This window comes from Peromyscus californicus, unplaced genomic scaffold, assembly GCF_007827085.1.
Source record: "Peromyscus californicus insignis strain IS unplaced genomic scaffold, ASM782708v3 Scaffold_6__1_contigs__length_162567912, whole genome shotgun sequence".
Classification (NCBI taxonomy): Eukaryota; Metazoa; Chordata; class Mammalia; order Rodentia; family Cricetidae; genus Peromyscus; species Peromyscus californicus.
This window is the reverse complement of record NW_026294584.1, coordinates 45909956-45930933: the sequence shown is the minus strand read 5'-3', so window position 1 is coordinate 45930933 and position 20978 is coordinate 45909956. Positions and strand designations below refer to the sequence as shown.

Here is a 20978-nt window from a genome sequence, read left to right as displayed (position 1 = left end):
TATAATTTATAATTTGCTTAAGTGTTTTATGTATGCAAATATATTTGTAGACCACAGAACATTTTTTTCTGAAATACAGTTTCTCATGATGAATAGTATCTTCTGTATCCCTACCACGTATTAAACATAGTTTCCACTGTCAGATAAAACTGGGCCTCTTCTGGTTCGAACCTCTAGCCTGGACTGCTCAGTCTCTATTTCTTCCCAGAAATGCAGATGAAACTGCTCAAGGCCTTTGGTCCTCGCTGGAACACATAGGGGAACCAGTGAGGCTGAACACAAGGCCTTACATGGAGGGTTTTGATGAGGAAAAGGCCCACCTCTTCTCTCTAGTGTCTGTTTGTCTGTCTCTCTTGCAGTTGCCCCACACAATTGTTAATATTAGGACAATTGACATCTTGTTCTTTGAGTTTCTTTTTAAATAATTGATGTTAATACTTACCCACAGGGATGGGTACAGTGTAGTACCATGTATACAGTGTGTCTGATCAAATTAACAGAGTAGCATTTCCTCTCTGAGTCATTTTGGATTTCTTCGTGTCCATGAAGCTTAGAATTCTCTTCTAGTTCTGTGTGAAATAAGTAAATTGTTAATAATTGCTAAGTCTTTTCTTTTTTACCTTTTAGCCCTTTCTTTGATAAGTGAACCCCTGACCAGGTACAAATAGAAGAATTGAAAAAGGAAGTCGGATTATAAACCCATTTCTTCATGACCAGTTTGAGGTCCAGGCTGCATGGGGAGGGAGGTGGTAGACCAGGAGGGAAATGCCACTGGGCTGACTGTGTCAGCACATGGTGCACACTCATTGAGTGGCACTCAGGCAATGTGAGGATCAGAAGGAAAGCCAGTAAACTTAAAGGGTAGCTGCTTTAGGGTTAGAAACAGAGTCCCGAGCAGCTGAGTTTCTAATTCCATCTACTGTCTGTCTAAGCAGAAGTGTGTTTTGAGGAAGTGGGAAAAAATGGCAGGCCAGTTGGTTGAGGGGTCATTTTCATTCACAGTGCCTTCTCACAGTCTAAGACTAAGGATGGAGGAGGGAACAGGGTTAATTGTGCTCTGATTTTAGGAAGGTACCGGAAGTATTTCTGGTGGGCATTTTTTTTGTCCCCCTTTTTGCTCCTTTGCACCTTATCCCCAGAACACTCTCTCAATGGCTCTTTACCTGAATTTGGACATACCATCTTGTTCACTAGTTTAAGACTTAATGATTCAAAAGACTCATTACATACACATGGCAAGGCAGTATAAGAACGATTTCACAAGAACCGTGAAAGCATGGAAGGATCTTGTAGAACCTAGAGACAGCTCATGTTGTGTGCCATGGTTCGGATAGAACAGTATGTTCATCCTATGTTCATCCTTTTCTGTTTGTCTTAATAACCTTGCCTATTGCCTATTTTCACTTATTTAACTACTGGTGTGTAGAGTGAAATATATGTTCTGTTTGTAGCGCTTTCTTACTGATTGTGGGGTTGTGTTGTATAAATGGCCAATAACAGCACTCACAACTACTGCATCTCACCATTCATCACAGTGTTGGCCAAATAGAGTTTTCAGAGCACTTAGGGAATAAGTAGGATTGATACAGTGGATGATGCTTGCTCAGAGGGTCTTTCCCTGTCTCAAATGTTCACAGACATTGGAGTGTTGTGTTGTGGCTTTAACATTAACTGCTGCTGGGTAATTCCTGATGCGTCTGCTGCACTTCTCCATTACTGGTGTTACAGTAGAAGACTGTATTTTCACTGTGTAATGATCAGAAAATCAATCCAGAAATACATTAAAAATCGACATCAGACTTCACTGTCCGTAGATAACTTAATATTATTTGTATATGTATGTCTGTATATATGTATGCTATATACTTGTGTGTGTTTATGTATGTATGTGTATGATTATGTGAGTATCTGTGTCTGTGTGTTTTGGGGGCGAGGTTATATGTGAAGCTAGAGATCAACCTTGAGTTTTTTTTTTTTTTTTTTGGAAACGGTCTTTCGCTAGCCTGGAACTCTCCAGTGAAGCTAGGCCAGCTCGTCAGAAGCCTCAAGGATCTAGGTGTCAATACCTCTCCAGAGCTGGTATTAATAGTGTGAGCCAGGCTTTCTCACCTGAGTTCTAGGGGATTGAACTCAGGTCCTCGTGCTTGTGTGGGAAGCACTTTGCCGGCAAGGTTATCTTCCAGTCTGCAATCTATTTTTTTAAAGATGTATTTATTTCTTATGTTTACAGTGTTCTGCCTGCATGTATGTCTGCACACCAGAAGAGGGGATCAGATCCCATTGTAGATGGTTGTGAGCTGTCGTATGGTTGCTGGACATTGAACTCAGGACCTCTGGAAGAACAGCCAATGCTCTCTCCTGACCCTAGTGTTCTGTGTGTGTGTGTGTGTAATTTTTTTTGCTTTCTGTTGAGTTTGTCTATGACATTAATACATTAAGTTTGTCTAAGACATTTATGTGTGGATGTTTTTCCCAAACAAAACTTTTTATAAAAAATCTATGCATTTGAAAAAAAATTTAGATGTATGATAAAAGTTATTATATCAATACATATGCTTTTGTATGTTAGCCACTTCTTGAATGAGTTCCTCCCAATTATTAGAATAAGGTATTACAGAAAATTTGAAGAGGATAAGTATTAGTTAGGAGCAGTGGCTTAAGTCAGCAAGTCTATGAGCAAACCTAGGCCACATTGGAAAGTTCTGTGCCAACCTGGGCTGTGTAGTAAGAGTAAATATTAGGAAATAAAACAGTACCCTAAAATACTGTTGTAAAGCGTCACCCTCTGTGCATAGAGGTATGAAGTTCTCTTTTCCTCTTCCATCCATGTGTTCTGTACAGGCTGGAAGGTTTCAGAATTTACATCCTGCTACCTTTTGAAACAGAGTTCTGGTGTGGATTCTGTGCCTTCTGTTGTTCTGTAGCCCATGATTCCCTCTTGAGGCAGGCACCTTCAGAACCCATGATGATGAGTCAGCATTCCTGTGCTGTGAGTACTAGATCTCGGTCACTACTTGAGATTGTGAGCCCCGAGTGATGGCCAGCATTGCTCACTTCTTTGTTTTTGGCTCTCTATTTGGAACCGAAATGTTACAGTCTGTTGGAGAGTAAACTCTTGAGTTTCATGGATTTGAATTAATTAGAAAGCTTTTTGTTCAGTCAAACTGATGTGACAATGTATCTCTTTCTCAAAATATTTGAGGCCATGGTGCTTTATATATTGGATTTTTAAAGAGTTTGGTACATTTATATATATATGTAATATATGTCTCTATCTCTCTTTGTCTATCTGTATACAGATAGATCTGTCTATGTCTGTCTGTCTGTCTTTATCTGTCTGTATATCTATCTATCTCTCTGTCTGTCTGTCTGTCTTTCTGATGAGAAGACCCTAGGCTAAACGTGACATTCATGTTTCAGATATACTGTATACATGTGAACTAGTGTTAATTTTCCAATGCTTTTAGTGGGTCTGTTTTGACTGCTATCTGTCACATAAGTCAGGGGTAGCATTCTTTTATGTCTGCGTGCGTGCGTGCCTGTGTGTGTGTGTGTGTGTGTGTGTGTGTGTGTGTGTGTGTGTGCCTGCCTGTGCGTGCGCGTGTGCTGACTCTGTGTCTTCTTAGATGTTAGTGCTAGGCTTCCCCTAGCAGCTGGTTTTGTTGAAGCTCTTTGAGAGCAGAGTCATTATGGTCCGGTTGCTGAAATCTTTAAAATAGGTTCCAATCAGGAGTTTCCCCTTTGGAAGCCTTGTTTTGACTGGGCTTCGAAACTCTGAAGCCTAGTCTAGAAAGAATCTATCATCTCCTCTCTATCTTGTGTGACTGGTACCAGAATTTTAATCAGATTTTATCCAGACAGTTGGGAGAGGCCACTCATTGGTGACTGTGACTTGAAATGACAGTGAGATCAGACTGATGGTATATCCTCCTTAGGAGCAGTTAAGGGCCCTGTGATGAAGGGAGATTAGTGAAAGGGTAGAACCAAGCCACACACAAGGTTAATGCAGCTTGACATTTTGGTATCTTTAAGATCCTGCATTCATAATCTCATATTTGCTGTGCCATTAGAATTTCTTTTGAAATTAAAGAATACTAGGCCGATATTTGACTTTGCAATTATATTTGATTTCTTTCTAAAAATGCCAATTAAAAATAGTGATTTGGTCTTTTTGCTGTCTTACTAAATTATGTTGGCTTAATGTTAGTCGTTTCTTATTTACCACAGAGCTGTTCAGTATTTTCTTTTTAAAAAGATCTGAAATTTAAAGCAAACTTTAATTTACTTATAGAAAAGCATTTACTTAAGTATCCTGGATCCTCTGCCCCCAAATGTGACACACCTCCTTCACCCTTACAGCAGGTGTTTTATTGAATGTTTCCTTTATGGAAATAATACTCTGGTAGGTCTGAGGATGTATAAATGAGAAAGAAAAGGCCTGTTCTTAAGGAAGTCATACTGAGTGAGGCAGCCAAATAGGCTCTAGTTTCCTGTTTCCATTTATCAGTTTTCTCCTTCAGGGTTTTCTGTTTTTACAAATGTTTATAGTCATCAAACAAATCCTGGGTTTGATTATGACATCTTCTTACATACCTCTCACTGTACTTTGCTCATTTTTTCTCTCCCTGGGATCCCCATCTTTTCTCTCCTGCTTGCTGCTTGGTTTCTTCACATCAAATAGTCCCTCCTCTGCTTTCATGACATGCTTGTGCCGTGTGTGTGTGTGTGTGTGTGTGTGTGTGTGTGTGTGTGTGTGTGTGTGTGTGTGTGAGAGAGAGAGAGAGAGAGAGAGAAAAATACAGTTTCTGCATTTGAGAAAATACGTATTTTGGGAAGACAGATATCTGTTTAAAATCAACCCTTTAAAGTTGATATATTTTATCAATTCATGCTACTTATAGTGCTGTGAGAATTTCTACTTTTGAGGTTGGAGGGATCTTGCCTTCTTTGTAACCCACTGCTGGATCTGCATTCATTTAACAGCTGCTTAAGTGCCTGTTTATGACAAGGCCCAGCAGACAGTAAGAAGTTGATGTTGTTGACTGAATAATTGAAAGTGCTAAAGTCCAAGAAGTAAGAGGAAAGGAAGTAAAGTTTCTAGGGAAGGGAGCCTGAGCTGAATCCTAAAGCCTATTTAGGAATTACCCTGAAGGTTGAGGAGGAGGGGTTGTTTAGTGTTCTATATTGTAGGCACCAGCATGCATGCATGAGGACAGGGGTCACAACCCTCTGGTGTCGCTGAGGCAGAAGCACAGAGCGAGAAGAGTGGTGGAAAGAGGCAGCAGTAGTCAGCAGAGCTGAGCTTGTGCAGGACATGTGTGCCCGGTAGGAACACTGGACTGGATCATAGGAAAGTTTGCAGCAGGGCAGTGGAGTGATTCGAAACTTGTTTTCCTAACTCAGTGATGTTGAAGGACAGACTAGAGGTGACAGGGCTGGATGCATAGAGTCCAGGAGAAGGTTCTCCATTCGTGCAACAGAGAGCAGGTGATGCTAGAGCATTGCTCACAGGGAAGCCTTGTAAAGAGATGGAAGAAGTATTTGGGAAATAGTTTTCCTGGGCATTTAGGTTGGAAGGATTAAGAGAGGAGTCAAGACTAACTTTAGGTCTGTTAGTTAGGACAGTGAGTAAGGATGCTTCAGCAGACCTGACAACGTGAGTTTGATTCCTGAAACCTGGATGTGGGAGAAGAAAACGGTTTCCTACAAGTTGTCATCTGACCTCTACACGTGTGCTTATATATTCTCTCTCTCTCTCTGTCTCTCTCTGTCTGTCTCTCTCTGTCTCTCTGTCTCTGTCTCTGTCTCTGTCTCTGTCTCTCTCTCTCTCTCTCTCTCTCTCTCTCTCTCTTTCAATGAATAAATAAACACTATTCAATAAAAGACCATAACATTTCTAGTGTCAACAACTCTATCATTAAGGGGAAAAAAAAACAAAAGAAAAAAAAACCAAAATAGTTAATCATTAGAAGTGTCCAGGGCCAAGTGTACACTGTGCAGTATAACTTCACTGGAGAGTTAGGGAGGGTCTGGGCATTAGATAGTATTCTGTTCAGTTCTTTGAAAGTATTGTAATCTTTTTCTGCATTCATCTCCACCATACATTTTTATTCAACGTGTCCTGTGTGTAAGGTTCTGTTAATTGCAGATGTGAAGGCAAAGCAGGTCTGGCTGGTCTTCCTCAGAGGCTTCAGTGTAGTGTTTGTGAGGGGAGAGGTCAAAAGTCATTCTTACCTTTTGACCTTCTCTTTGAACTGTTTATTTTCTGAATGTTTAAACCTCAAACTATTTAGAAAAATAACACAAAAAGTAGAGTGGGTGAATGTACAAATTTCATTTCTGCAAATTTAAGTGACTTTCACAAAAATGTCACTTTTTATCCCCAGTTTCCTTTTTGTCTGAAATGCAGCAGTGAAGCAATCAAAAAGAATTGATTAATTTTGTGCTGTGTGCTTTTCAGCTCTGTGTTTTCTTTGTGCTTCAAACTGACAGTTGAAATTTTATGGTAAAAGAGAAAAAGGGTTTGATTTTGGGGTGTGGAAGAAAGTGAGTAAATTAAAAGAAGCAGCTAAGGATAGCACTGCTGCCCAGATGTGAGTCAGGGTCTGCCTCAGGTATGGGAAGCAGCCAAGCTGGGATTCTGAAGCCACTGCCAAGTTCTTGCTGTGGAGTTCTGTGTAATAATAGATGAACAAGAGTGATTACTTGGGATGCTTAGTATCATTATGGTTCGCCAGGTAGATGAAGTTTCAGGGTAACATTGGTTATCGTGGGTTCTGTTATGGAGAACTTAAAGATAATTAAAAAATTTCCCCCTAATTTCTTTTTTCTTTTTGGTGTAATCTAGGCATTTTATTATCTCCTTCAAGTTCTCCCCATGGTCATGCAATGCACTGGTTTTCTTGCCCTAGTTATTTGGATATGCATAGTGTACTAGTCTGTTTTGCTTGCAAGACCTGGAGTTAATGATTTTGAGCTTTTGAGGACTATTTAAATATACAATTTCCACCCTCTGTTTGATGGATTTGAGGCTGAAGTTACAGCTATTTTCCCCAGGGTTATTGGTAAGAATAGGATCTGGAATCCACCTGCAAGTCCCTATCTTCCTAGGCCTTGCTCAGTTAATAGCTGACTCTGGACTTCAAAGGGCAGCCCCCCTGAAGGTGAGAGTGGAGGCATGCTGTGTGCCTTTGCCTCCTGTTGAGTAGGCCAGCACAGTCTCCAAGACAAAGCATTCACATTGTGCTTTCTCCTTTTATGTTCGTTGTTAGCATGTGTGGTCCAGCTTCCAGTGTATTATGATAGTGTTATAATTGTCAGCTGGAATGTGCATAACCCTGTGAAGAGATTGTTGATCTAATGTTCTGTGGAGTGGCAGGCAGCTTCAGGTTTCTTTGCTATTACTGTGTGAGATGAGAAGAGTGTGTTTCAGCCTGCCAGCTTACCCTTTATGTGAATGAAGTGCCCTAAAGTGGGTAAGACTGCAGTTACAGACACAGGCCTTCATTGTATGCTTAAAGCTTATTCAGATGAATATATTTCTTAAATACATATTGTTGAATCCCCTACTTTTCCAGGTAGGCAAAAATACCTACGATCTTATTACCAAATATCCTCGGGAAATATTATATTGTGTTGTTTGGATATCGAGGGTCAAGAGCTGGATATTGAGGGTCTAGAGCTGGAGCATGGCAAAATGTCCTCTTAGTAGAGGAGATTACATCCCTGTCAAAGCCGGGGAGCTTTCCGCTGAACTCAGTGTAGAGATGACTGTTGTTCACTCAGACTGCTGTGATCTTGTTGACAAAGTGATTAGAGAAGTCACCAAGGATGAGCATAATGCTACTGAAGTTGCTGGGGTCAGTTAATCAGACACTTCTTAGAATGTACTGTCATATTTTCATTTTAAATGCTATTTTGAAAACTCATCAAGTTGCTTGCAAAACATTGGCTGAGGGCAACTCAGGCTGAGTGGTATATATTGACATCCTATCACTTGGGTTGTTATGGGTGTCCAGGTGAGATATGGAGAGCACCAAGTAGAAATCCATAGGTAACTGTGGGGCAGAAGGGCTGGCTATGCTTTCATCTCTTGATAATGACTTGGCATTTATTGTTAATATATTTGCTTCATGGCCCAGTTGGAAATGAACTGTCATTAGTGTCTTGGAATTTTATTGAACTGACACCATAATCTGACTTCCTTTTGAAGAGGCCAAGAAATATGGCCCTCCGTTTGCCTTAACCTGTAATAGATAAGAAGTTTAACATAAGCATAATCGAGTCTGTCAAATCCCTACAGATCTCGAGTAATGGTTTTGCACATTGGGTTGAGCAGGTCTGTGTTCAGCAGCAGTCTTTCCAGTTTGCCTTCACAGCAAGTCTCACAACTGTCAGTGAACTGCTTTCACCCTACTGAGGGAGGATCCATTATTGCTGACTCCGTGATAGTCCATGTGCAATGAGAGCTATTTGTATAATGGATGTTAACGAACATTCCTGCTCTGTCTCTTTTCTTTTTTGCATCCTAAATGGAACTGAGCTATGCTCTTCCCTTGTTCTTGATGATCTGAGCTATGTCCTGCTGATGTGTATATAGGGATGTTTATTCTGTGGTTATGGAGAGAACAGTATTGCAGTATTCCCTTGTAACCCTATAGACATGCTCCATTTTCCTCCATTGTGACTCTTCTCTTTTCTTTGCTAACTATAATTTAAGCATGACTTCTCCTGAAAATACTGAGGGGCAGAATTACCCAATGAAGTAAGTCCTTGTTCTCTGGAGAGCAGGAATCTGTTTACAGATCTGCAGTATTTATTACATACCTCATTTAGCCCATTTATCATTTTAATAGAAAAATGAGTCATTTTAGATGATTCTGAAATAATTTGAGGTAAGCTACATAGCCCTAGGCAGAATATGATTTACACAAACAGCACTGTGCTATTTTCCAAAAACCATAATGGAAAGGCCAGCACCGATAACTTATGATTACTTAGGGCAGACTTAGGAGATGTCTTCATTGTCATAGAAATTTGTTGATTAAACATTTTTTAGAGTTTTCTGACTAGTTTTCCCCCATTGTTTTATGCCAGGTGCTTCCATCAAGTCCCATGTACCTAAAAGTTCTTGATTGTTCCACATACCAACTTCAAGATTAATTTCAGATTAATATTTGGTATTTTCCTGATGAGAAAGATCACAGTGTTTTGGACTAGTTTTATTGGAGGAGGTTATAAGACCTGTCAGTATACATTTTTTGCTTAGAAAATTAAACATCTTCTGTTCAGAATTTCTTCATTCACTGTGTACACCTAGTTTAAGCCTCATGGGATTTTAACTTTAAATACCTTTCCTTCGGATGCATACTTGACTCACTGGAACAGTCTACTGATCTTCTGGGATCCCTGCTGTAAATCTAGTTAGTACTGTAGACTACGCATATGTTATTCCTGGCCGAAATCACAGCCCAAACAATTGGAGTTTGTTTTTGTTGCCTGTCATTTAACAGAAACTTTGAAATCTAGTGTCTCACTTGGTATATTGTGTGGGAGGTTATGCATTGTACCTGTTGATGATCAAGAAAATGTTCAAAGAAACTATGAACCAAAAAGTTACACAAAACCAGAATCTGGGTTACAACTCAGATCTCCAGGGCCTCCTTGCTTTTATTTTGGGTACAGTTTCAATAATTAATTAATTTTAGTTAATTATTTTAACTTCTAGTGGAATTGATTCTTTATATTAGAAAGGGATAGAATTATTGAACAGGTACACGATCAAAGCAGGAATTGCTATTGAAGGCATAATAAAATGTGTAACTAAAGGTAAAGGAAGTATTAAAATATGGCACTGTGGCTTTCTTGGCCTAGAGGGCCTTAACCTCTTGGCCAGTTGGAGTGTTGTCCCCTCTTGGAGGAGTGTGTGTATTCAGAACCATTGCACTAACGAACTCAGGATAGTCTGTGTAATATTGAGGCATTGAGCTGTACACAATAGATAGAAATCTGTAAATGCTGTAAATATTAGTATTAAGAATAGTTATCTTATGTGAATCTTTTATATTTACAGGAAGTGTTTAAGTGCTCTGTTTATTTTTATAGACATTTAAAAATTTTCTTAACTAAAAATCTTGGTGTTGCATGCCATGCTTCAGGAGAAGAGGTTGATACATACAGAAGGGACCTGGCTTGTCTGGTCCCTATTTCTTCAGAATACATGTATAAAGTGACAAACTATTTGTTGTTGTTGTTGTTATCTATAGTATAAAATCTTTGTAGGAGAGGAAAGAGATGAATCCTTTTCTTATTTTTTTTTTTTTGCTGACAGTTTATTTAGGAAAATAAAGTACTGTTACCATAGTAGATTATTTTGAAAAGTAATTATATGTATTAGCAGTGTGTACTTTTCTTATAGGATGGATTCTATTAATTTTGTGAGTTTTTAAAAATTGGATTTTATGAAAAATTTTAGAACTATCCCATAGGTTTGTTTGTCTTATAAACTGAAACCCTGAATAGAGTTTGAAAAATGATGCCATTGACTGTTTTGGAGATTAGTTAAGTTGAAAGGAGGTGAAAAAACAAAGTAAGAATGTATTTATAGAATCATTAATGTATGGGGCCGGAGAGATGGCTCAGAGGTTAAGAGCACTGGCTGTTCTTCCAAAGGTCCTGAGTTCAATTCCCAGCAACCACATGGTGGCTCATAACCATCTATAATGAGATCTGGTGCCCTCTTCTGCAGGCATACATGCAGGCAGAACACTGTATACATTTAAAAAAAAAAAAAAGAATCATTAATGTAGTTTTCCAATTGCCCTTTACAATTCCAATAAAACTCTGTTTCAGAAATGAAAAGCTGAGGATATACATTGCTAGATAAGGTATATATGGTTGTTTGTAATACGTCATGAATATTTCTTAATGTGGTAAAAGTAAATGCCCTGTAAGAAATAATAGTTCTGGGGTTGGGGAGATACCTGTGCACACACAAGGACCTGAGTTTAATGCTCACCACTCATATAAGAAGCCAAACCTAACAGTCGAGCTCTAGTTCCCAAGGAGAGATGTTGTCTCCGACCACAAGGTGGATAACTCTTGAAGACCAACACCTACAGTTGACCTGGTCTCAGCATTTGGGCATGCATGTGTACATGTGTGTCAAAGTCTGACTAAGCCATTTAGAAAGTTAAAAACATTGCCACTCCCAGTACAGACAAAATCACACATGGAATGACAGATTTAAAATTCATTTTTTAACTTCTTCCTTGTGATAATTTCTTACACTAATTCTGTGATAATAGTACAGCAGGTTCAACTTAGATTCATCTGTTTTTAATCCTTTCTCATTCTTTCTTTGTACCTAATTTTATATAATTTCATAGTAGAGATATATACTCCTCATACAAATCCATTTTTATATATTGTGTATATAACATATAATGCTTGTGACATACCATACATTGTACATAAACATGTACAGTGAATAATCTTGCATGAGTTTCACAATCATATTCTTTTGTTTTCCTTCTTAAAATTTAGTATGTGCTTCTTCTGTAACCAAGTACAGTTGCCCAGAGTAAAGACATTGAACAATTTTAATCCTCAGTCCAGATTCTGGGTTTTTGATTCTTTCAGCGGTATCACAGTTGCTCCTCCTCATTAAGGGTGTATAGTCTAGGTTCACAAATTGCATCTGCTCAACATGCCCCCAGATTTCATTTTAAACATAATTTGCAGATAATAGGACTAAGATGAAGATCCTTTGTCAGCGCTGGCCCTTGAGTTCCTGTTGTCATCCACAGAGTTTTAGAAGAAAGGATGAGCAGAGAGGGAGGTGTGAAGGTCTCATGTCAACACACAGGTTCATACTTTATATTGACTGCAAATTGAGGCAAAATAAATGCTTTGGGAATTTTCTTTTTGTAAACCAAAAATGCTATTGCAGGCATCCACGTTATATCATTAAACGCTATTAGAAAGTGAACTCCATTCTTACTTTTCTACAGAGGTTTTGAGTAGTAATTTCATCTGAAATAGCCTCCTCTCTGTTCCTCCCTTCCAGGTTCTGCTCCATGTAATTTTAGGCAAATTGCTTCCTTTCCTTTATGCCCTTTGTTTCCGTCTGCTTAAAATGAGGACAGAGTCTTTAATGTACTTCTTTCAAGTCTGTTACCTTGATGAATAAATACATAAATACAGAGGTTCTTTGAGAATTCAGAATTCTACATATTTATAAATTGGCTTTTCCTAAAGTAATTTCATTTCATGAATAGGCTACCAGTTCCAGGAGTCACATCTATTTTAATTTTCTTTAGTTATTAAAAAAGCCCATTTCAAAAATAAGAAAAATAGTTAAAGTTGAAAGCTTTTATTTTCTTGGTTAAATTGGATTTTTGTCATTGAAAACTTATTCTGATTAGTTGAAATGCTAGCCACTGTGCAGAAAGGGTCAGGCTTAGTGTTCCCTTTCTTGGAGAGAAAAGGATGCAGTCTTTTGGCTAGTGTTTGTTTGCTTAGAATGAGCTTTCAGAGCGTTGTTAGCAAAATAATAGGTATTTTAAGGAAAAAATAGACATTTTAAGATGTGAGCAGAAATTGGTCTACTTAAGCCTTAAAATGGCTGCTACATGCCCTAAGTTTGCAGCAGTATGGGATCCTAAAAGTGATGTAATCCACAATATGAGGAGTGTGAAAGGCATTATACCAAGTGATGTCAGCCAATCACAGAAAGACAATGACAATTTCATAAGTCAGTTCACAGCATTGAGCTCAGAAGTAGCGGTTGGTCATTTCCAGAGTCTGGGGTTAGGAAGATGGCGTGATGTTGGTCAAAGAGTACACACTTGAAGTTATTCCATAAATTAGTTCTGTGGATCTGATGTACAGCATAGACCATGCTTACTGTAATAACATATTGCATGCTTAATATATAGGAAGGCAACTATATAAGGTGACAGACCTGCTAATTAATGTGATTGGGATAATCAGCTTACACTCCATACATATGTCAAAACATCATATTGTTCACTTGAAATATATATATATACACACACACACACATATATATACATAAATAATTGTTATTTGTCAATTATACCCTGATAAAGGTAGATGGAAAATAAAGACCCGTGGAGGAAAAAATAAATTGTAACTTAAATTTCTGTTTTATGGCCGATTAACCCTTTTGCTACCTCTAAGCTCTATGCTTCATCTTTTCAAAAGTTTTCTTTTTCATTTATTCAGCTCACTAAAAATTATTTGCTAAGTTTCAATTGACCATTGTATCGTGTCTGTTACCCATTACTGACATCTTTTTCCTTTTCTAGCTCTCGCTTGCCCATTTTATATTTGCAGCATATGGACAGTGGCATCTTTAGAATGTTTCTTGTCATTCCCTGTCATGCATGGGTGACAGGATATATTGGTGTTTCAAACTTATAATTTTTTTAATCTCCTTATGGAACTCAGTATATTAAAAAGAGACTGGATCAGTTCCAATCTTGAAGGCATCAAAAAGAACAAGTTCCAAATACCATCATTTAGAATGCAGCATATTTAGCTGTGTCTCCATCTTGTATGCCACCATTTCCAAGACACAGCTATAGTAGTACATATGCTTGGCATGTATGTTATAATGTTCCTTCCCCCACCTCTCTTCTCTCTTGGGGGAGAACCATATATCGTAAACCTGGGGACATGTGGACCGGGTCTATAGAGTGACACGACAAGAACAGACTTTTGAAGTCGTCATGTTTTGTCCTTGTAGATGACATGGCACAAATGCATGCAGTGGATTAAAATATGTTGACCGTGACAGACGTTTTTATTTGAATGGAAAAAACTCCATCAGTTCCAAATGGAACAAAGGTGGTTGCTGTGCGGGAGAGCGATTGCCAGTAGGGCACGTTTCTCCGGCTTGTTCTTGATTCTCAGCTTTGTGTTGGTTATAATCTTGTCTTGGCATGCTATGTTTCCAGAAGATATCAGTTTTCGTGTTTCTTTGGCTTTTTCTCAAGATTTATGAGGGAGGGGGGTAGCTTTTTGTCTGGCAAGTGGCAAAGCTATTTGAGACTCTGTAATCAATAATTGTAACATAACTAGAAATTGATCCACGCCAGTTGTAAATCCATCCATGCATTTCTATTAAAGTCTGTCACCAAAAGCTATACAAAAGGCCTCATCATTGAAGCCAGGACAGAAGCAAGTAACTGGCCATGGTGTATTAATGGAATGCTCTTTCAGGGTTCACAGCAGACTGAGAACACTTACAGCGTGCTGTTAGAGCCTGATCGGGGAGAGCTAGAGCTCCTTTTCCTTATACGTGGAGACTAGGTGTGATGTGACATGCTGTAGTATTATGTCTCCTCCAGAATACATTTTTACTGATTGACCATGACCTTGCCCTCTTCCCCATTTGGTGTAAAGCTTTTAGGTCCTTTTGTTTTGGATAGAATAAATGTGAGGAATGCACAGGAGTGTTTAATAAGATCACTACTTATATATCCATATTGTTTGGGTAAAATATTACTAGGCAGTATTTGAGGGAGAGGGCATACCTCCTTTCTTGGTTTGTCAAATGCCACTTTGTCATTGTGAGTATGTCATGAGACCTAAAGTTTCTTTTGGCACACAGGATATTTTTATTTGAAGCTTCTGAGGTAATCCTACTACACCTTATTTATGCACTACAGGTAATTGGACACAGGGCCTCAAAAAGCATTTCACCAACTGAACTCACTCCTAGCCATTATTCAGGGCTTGTGGACTATCATAAAAATGCTTATACATCAATTATTGAGAATAAGAGACTGTTTTCTTACTGTAAAGCTCAAACCATACAGAGTGATCCAGAGTCAAGAATTACTTGCAGTTGATTGGATTCTGTCGCAAGAAAGAGTAGGGCAATCATTGTACACTCTTTAATGTTGTCATGAAATGTATTTACAGTGTGTTGCTTACTAGGTTAAAAATCAGACCACTTCAATATATCTATGTATCTGCACAAATAGAATGCTTTGTGTGAGATCCTGGGGTTTTTCCTCAATAATTTCTCTCATACTTTTCAATTACATCATCCCTCTCAAGTCTCTGAAATAAATATTTATTTTTTCACTTTTGAGATAATATAATTACAACATTTCTCCTTTTCCTCCCCTCTGATTTCTTTCAAATTTATGGCCTCTTTTTTTTCAATGTTATTTCATGCAGCTATGCGTTCGTATTCCTAAATATAACCTGCTCAGTCTATATAATGTTACTTCATGTATATTTTCAGAGCTGACTGTTTGGTATTAGATAACCAATTGGTCTGCTCTTCTCTGGGGAGTACTGTTTCTCCCACTCTCGCATTCCTTAGTTGTCTGCTTTTCTTCGTGTAGGGTTGAGGCTCTTGTGCTTTTCCCTGTCCATTTTGTCATGTCTGTCGGTGTCGTCCTTGTTCAGCTTATGTCTGGGCAGACATGTTGGTGAGACTTGATGGGTATAGCTTCCGACACTCCTAGGAGACACAATTCCATAGCAAACTCCTCAACTTTTGGCTCGTAATTATTCCACCCTCTTCTGCAATGTTCCCTGAGCCTTAGGTGTGGGAGTGTTTTATAGACAGCCATTGGGACTGGGCTCCATAACTACATTTTGGATTGGTTGTGGTTTTCTGTAAAGGTCTCTATCTGTTGCAAAGAGAAGTTTCCTTACTGAGGAGTGAGAACTACGCTTACCTGTGGGTATAAGGACATATGTTTCGATTGTTGTTAGGGGTTATGCTGGTTTAGTGAAGTAGTGGTTGTAGGCTCTCCTATATCCATAACTTCACTAGCACTGGGTAGTTTTGCAGTACCGGGCTTGATTTTCCTCTTGTTGAGCTGGTCTTAAGTCCAATTAGAGAGCTGTGGGTTACTGCCAAGGTAGGCATGCCACTACTGTGCACTGTTGGCCTTTGATGTGGTCATAGGCATCATAGGTGGGTAGGACTATTCATTATCTTCCTTCTTTGGAAGCTTGCATGGCACTTTCTTATACTATGAAAGCTGGTTCTCAGGGTGGAAGCATTCAGGTCAGTTCCAGCTCAGTGTTCTCTGGGACCTGTTTCTGAAAGAGCCTCCTCCCTCTCGCCGTTTCCGCATCATATCACTTGTACCCTGTTATTTCCTATCCCAACAATGGTCCCGTTTTACTTTCCTGATTTCTAATATTGATTTTTATACTTGTGTGTAATAAACACATATCATCAACATTAGCTCTTAAGTGGATAGGGAGTTTGCTACCTAAAATGGAAGAAGTGACTTAGAAAGATAAGAAGTAGTAATATCTCCCACCCTGGTGTAACAACTGTGCAGTCCTTGTAGGTACTTGCTCTTTCCCTCATGTCAACACACATCAGTCATAAAGATCATCAGATGACCTCCTTTTCACTTAACATGGTCTGGAGAAAAGATCATGTCTTGGTCGGAGTTCCCATTGTTTTCTTCTTTTTGATAGATATGCTTCTTATTTTAAGTCATCATAGGGGTTTTTAGTTGATTTGTAGGTCTCTGCAAATTCATTTGCTTATTGATAAACTAGCCTTGTAAGTGTGCAGTATTGGGACCTGCAAGATGGGTCAGTACTTGCATGGATGTCTGATGACTCCAGGTTAATTCCTGAATCTTATGAAGTGACAAGAGAGAACCCTCTCCTGGAAGTTGTTCTCTGACGTGTGTGTGTGTGTGTGTGTGTGTGTGTGTGTGTGTGTGTGAGAGAGAGAGAGAGAGAGAGAGAGAGAGAGAGAGAGAGAGAGAGAGAGAGAGAGAGAGATTTAAGTGTGCAACATTGAGTTCACCTAAAGTCATTAGACACAAGGTCTTTTGTTAGGTGGTCTGATGTTGTTCCCAAGAACAACCTCTAAGCTGTGTGCCATGTGGGGTTTTCTTCCTCAGAACTTCATTAAAGGCAGTAGATACTCAGAATTTGGAAAGCCTCATCATATCAGAGTGGTAAAGCCATTTGGGTTTTGCCCAGGACCTGGTGTCTTAGGCCCCTGGCTCCTGACACTCCATCCAGTCATGGATGGGATAGCAGCAAAGCATCTCGCATCATCACACTTCTTACTAAAGCTTGAAGATAATATTGGGGTCATCCTTCCTAAAACCCTTCTTTCATTCGTGAGAGAAGCCTATGGCTCCCAGGAACAAAGTGATAGCTAGGAACAGAACCCAAATGTTTAGGTTCCCTGTCCTGAGGTGGGTGGGAAGGAAGCTTATTCTTTTTCCTTGTGGTTTGCAGGTAGTCCTGAAGGACTGCTGGCCAGAGAGCAAGGAAGCCAGTGAGCTTTCTACATGTTTGGCTGCCTTCAAGTGAAGGTGGGCAGCCCCTTCCTGGGTGCTCAGACAAACAGGGCATTTGGAATTGATAGCACTAAAACCAAACTGTGGGCCTGGGGATATAGCAGTGCCAACAAACTCTTTTAACCTACAAATTCAGTCTAGTATTGCCTGGAACAACCCCTGACACTGACCTCTCAACCCAGAACTGTAGGGTGTGGGTGTGTGTGTGTGTGTGTGTGTGTGTTTTGTATGAAACACCTCTGTTCTCTGATCGCTCTGCTGTCTTCTGCCGTCACACATGAGAGGCTTAGGTGGCCAGGCAAAGATTAACCCCTTAACTGTCTAGTTACAGAGACTGGTGCCTTCTAGCATATTCTCCTTTGAATGGTGAGGAAAGGGCCTATACTACTCAGCAGTTTTCTTCACGGGCACTGTTGTAGTTAGTGAGATAGTAGGTAAATGTCCCCAGCCCCTCTCTGTTCTTTTAGACAAAGGTTACTGAGAACAATACTCATTTGTAAATCTCATTGTAGATTATAGCAACATTATCGGTATTTGAAAATATAATAATGCTCACAGCTTATAATATGGCTTGCTCATCGTAATCAATGCCCATTGATTTAGAATTAAGTATAGTTTTTCCTTGATTTTATTTTTTTTGGAGTCATGATTTCCACATGTGTTTCATTTATGTTTTCAATAAGCCAACAAGTATTTATTGTGGGCCTTCTGTATGCTAGATAATGTGATCTATGTGTTAGGGATACAATCAAATATATACACTAAGAAAATCATTGCCCTAATATAGCTTATATTTTATAGATAGAATTGTATATGCTATGTTTAGTACTGATGCCAGTAGAATGAAGGGATTAGAGAGAATGGGATACTGGGCCTATCCTAAAGGAATAAAAATTGTTAACAGTATTTATTTAATTTAATTTTTTGACCATTATTTTTGCAACTTTATACATATAAGAATGCTTTATAATTATTTGGGGAACTTTTGTTTTCATACTTGATTTTGAACAATTTGACATTGAATTAGAAGACAGTGGGATTTTCAAAAGATTTATTTATTTTTTAAATTTACGTGAATGCTTATGAGTACCACATAAATGTGTATGCTGGCAGAGGCTAGAAGAGGGCATTGGATCTTGTACAGCTGGAGCTGCAGGTGACTGATATTCCTTCTTTGTAACTTTTTATACACTGGGAGCCTCTCCCTTTCCCTTGTGGCCCATGATTTTCTTTGTTGGAGTTGTAGATGAGTCTAGTCTCTCCCCATGTCCCTACCTCCATGACCCACCTTGAATAAAGTCCACCTGACTGCTTTTATTATGTCTTGTGCTGAACTGTTTACTTTGCTTATTGGTGTGATAAAATACTCTGACAGGAGCTACTTAATGGGAAAGTGAGGGTTTAGTCTGCCATGGTTGGGAAGTCACAGTGGCAGGAGTGTGAGGCAGCAGGTCACATCATATTCACTGGCAAGAAGCAGAGAGCACACATGTACAGCTTCCTCCTTTTTACACATCCCAGGTTTCAAGCCCAGGGAATGGTGTAGCCGTCTTTTAGGGTGGTGGGCCTTCCCACCTTAATTGAAGTTGAATCCAAGTAATTCCTCCCAGATGTGCCTGGAGCCTTGTCTCTTAGGTTATTCCAGATACTATCAAATTGGCAATGTATTAACCATCACAAGTAAAATAATATTTTCTTTACTAGTCACATATCCAGGATGGAAGATAACGTGTTTTACTCAACGTGTACTGATTTTGATGTTAATCTCAAAAATAAAAACAAAGTTGTCCTAACTTTATAGCTATAGTTATGACTGGTATTTGACCAAACATCTGGACAAAAAACAGTCTTAATTGAATCAACACATTTAATGAATTCTGACAGTCTGTACTTTCTATATGAAAAACTAAGACACACTTTTGCCCTGCATTGTGAATGATGTAGAAAGCTAGACTGTGACAACACAAACAGGCACACCAGTGACAGCCAGATGTGGAGATGATTGCTTTGTCCACAACCATGAGTTTATCTGTTTGGGAAAGTGGGGAGAATCGATTGAGGTATGGCCCCCCTTTCTATGTAGTCCTGGCTGTTCTGGCACTCAATATGTAGACTAGGTTGACCTCGAACTCAGAGAGAGATCTGTCTGCCTCTGCTGTAATTGAAGATGCACACCACCACCACCACCACCACCACCACCACCACCACCACCACCACCACCACCTGTCTCCTTAGGGAAAGAGTCTCTTCCATAGCTTAAACTTGATGGTGATGTACCTGGGCAGTGATAAAATATGGGGACACTTGACTCTGTTGGGCTTAGCCCACAGGCCCTTGTAGAACAGGACCTTTGCTGGTTCTTTGCCAGTTGTATTTGCCATTTTGTATGACTTCCTGTAGCTAGAGTTTTCCTGCCTGGCCCACTAGGACAAATCTCTCTCACCCGCCAGTCACACAGCCGTCAGACCCGACCAAGTAAACACAGAGACTTATATTGCTTACAAACTGTATGGCCGTGGCAGGCTTCTTGCTAACTGTTCTTGCAGCTTAAATTAATTCATTTCTATTAATCTATACCTTGCCACGTGGCTTGTGGCTTACTGGTACTTTACATCTTCCTTATCCTGATGGCGGCTGGCAGTGTCTCTCCCTCTCAGCCTTTCACTTCCCAGTTTTTTCTCCTCCTTGTCCCGCCTATACTTCCTGCCTGGCCACTGACCAATCAGTGATTTATTTATTGACCAATCAGCAACACATTTGACATACAGACCATCCCACAGCACTTCCTTTGTTCCTTCCAGTCCAGAGATAAAAGCCTGCTTGATGTGCACTGAACAGCTCCATTCCAGAAGAATTGGTGGAGAACTTAGGGCAAGCATCAGAGTGTTGTAGTATAGACGATCTGTGATAAAAGTCAGGCCACAGTGGGCTTCACTCTGCTGGAAGCAGCGTGGACTTCTAAGAACTGGACAGTGTTGGCATTGCCACCTCTCTTTATCTGTCAGCCTCTTTTCACTGTGTTTGGATGATCCCTAGCCTTCTCTGGAGAGTTTGAGTTCCACCACTGGCAGTTTTATAAAACTGCAGAGCCAACCAAATGTTCTAGTGTCATGACCATGCTCTTCCTCTTCAAACAGCAGAATTGTTTCATAGGACATGGGTGACACGGTGTTGCTGTGTCTAATTCATCCAGTCTGATAGCACCATGTGTTTATTAACTCAGGTTTTATGCCCTTTCTGCCAGATGCTGTGCCATAGGGCAGAAGAGGAACATAGTCCTTTGGAGTTTTTCAGTGGTTATGTGCATAATGCCATATACCATATAAAACAGGCATTAATGTTTTCAGAACATGATGTGGACGTGTGTGCCCTTCTTCTCTTACACTTTATCCCTAGCAGATCCTTCAGCCAGAATGTTTCCCTTGGCATACACATTCCAATTCTTAGTCCTCTCCTTTTAATTTCATCTTTCAGGTCAAAGCATAGTATAAACATCTTCCAAAAGCCTTCCTGATTTCCTAATTCAAAAGTGATCAGAGCCTTCAGTGTATTTCCAAAAGCCATTGGTCATAATTTTCACATGGCTAAGGTGACTCTGTATGTTATCCAGAGTGAGAAGATAAGAGGAGGTTCTCAATTATGAGGATAGTG

The 20978-nt window shown here is 39.5% G+C and overlaps 1 protein-coding gene across 2 annotated transcripts in view; it reads left to right on the top strand.

Annotated features, from left to right (window-relative positions):
• Chchd3 (coiled-coil-helix-coiled-coil-helix domain containing 3) overlaps nucleotides 1-20978 on the top strand; it is a 281829-nt gene that overhangs the window by 102867 nt on the left and 157984 nt on the right. The gene's annotated exons all lie outside the window — the stretch shown is intronic.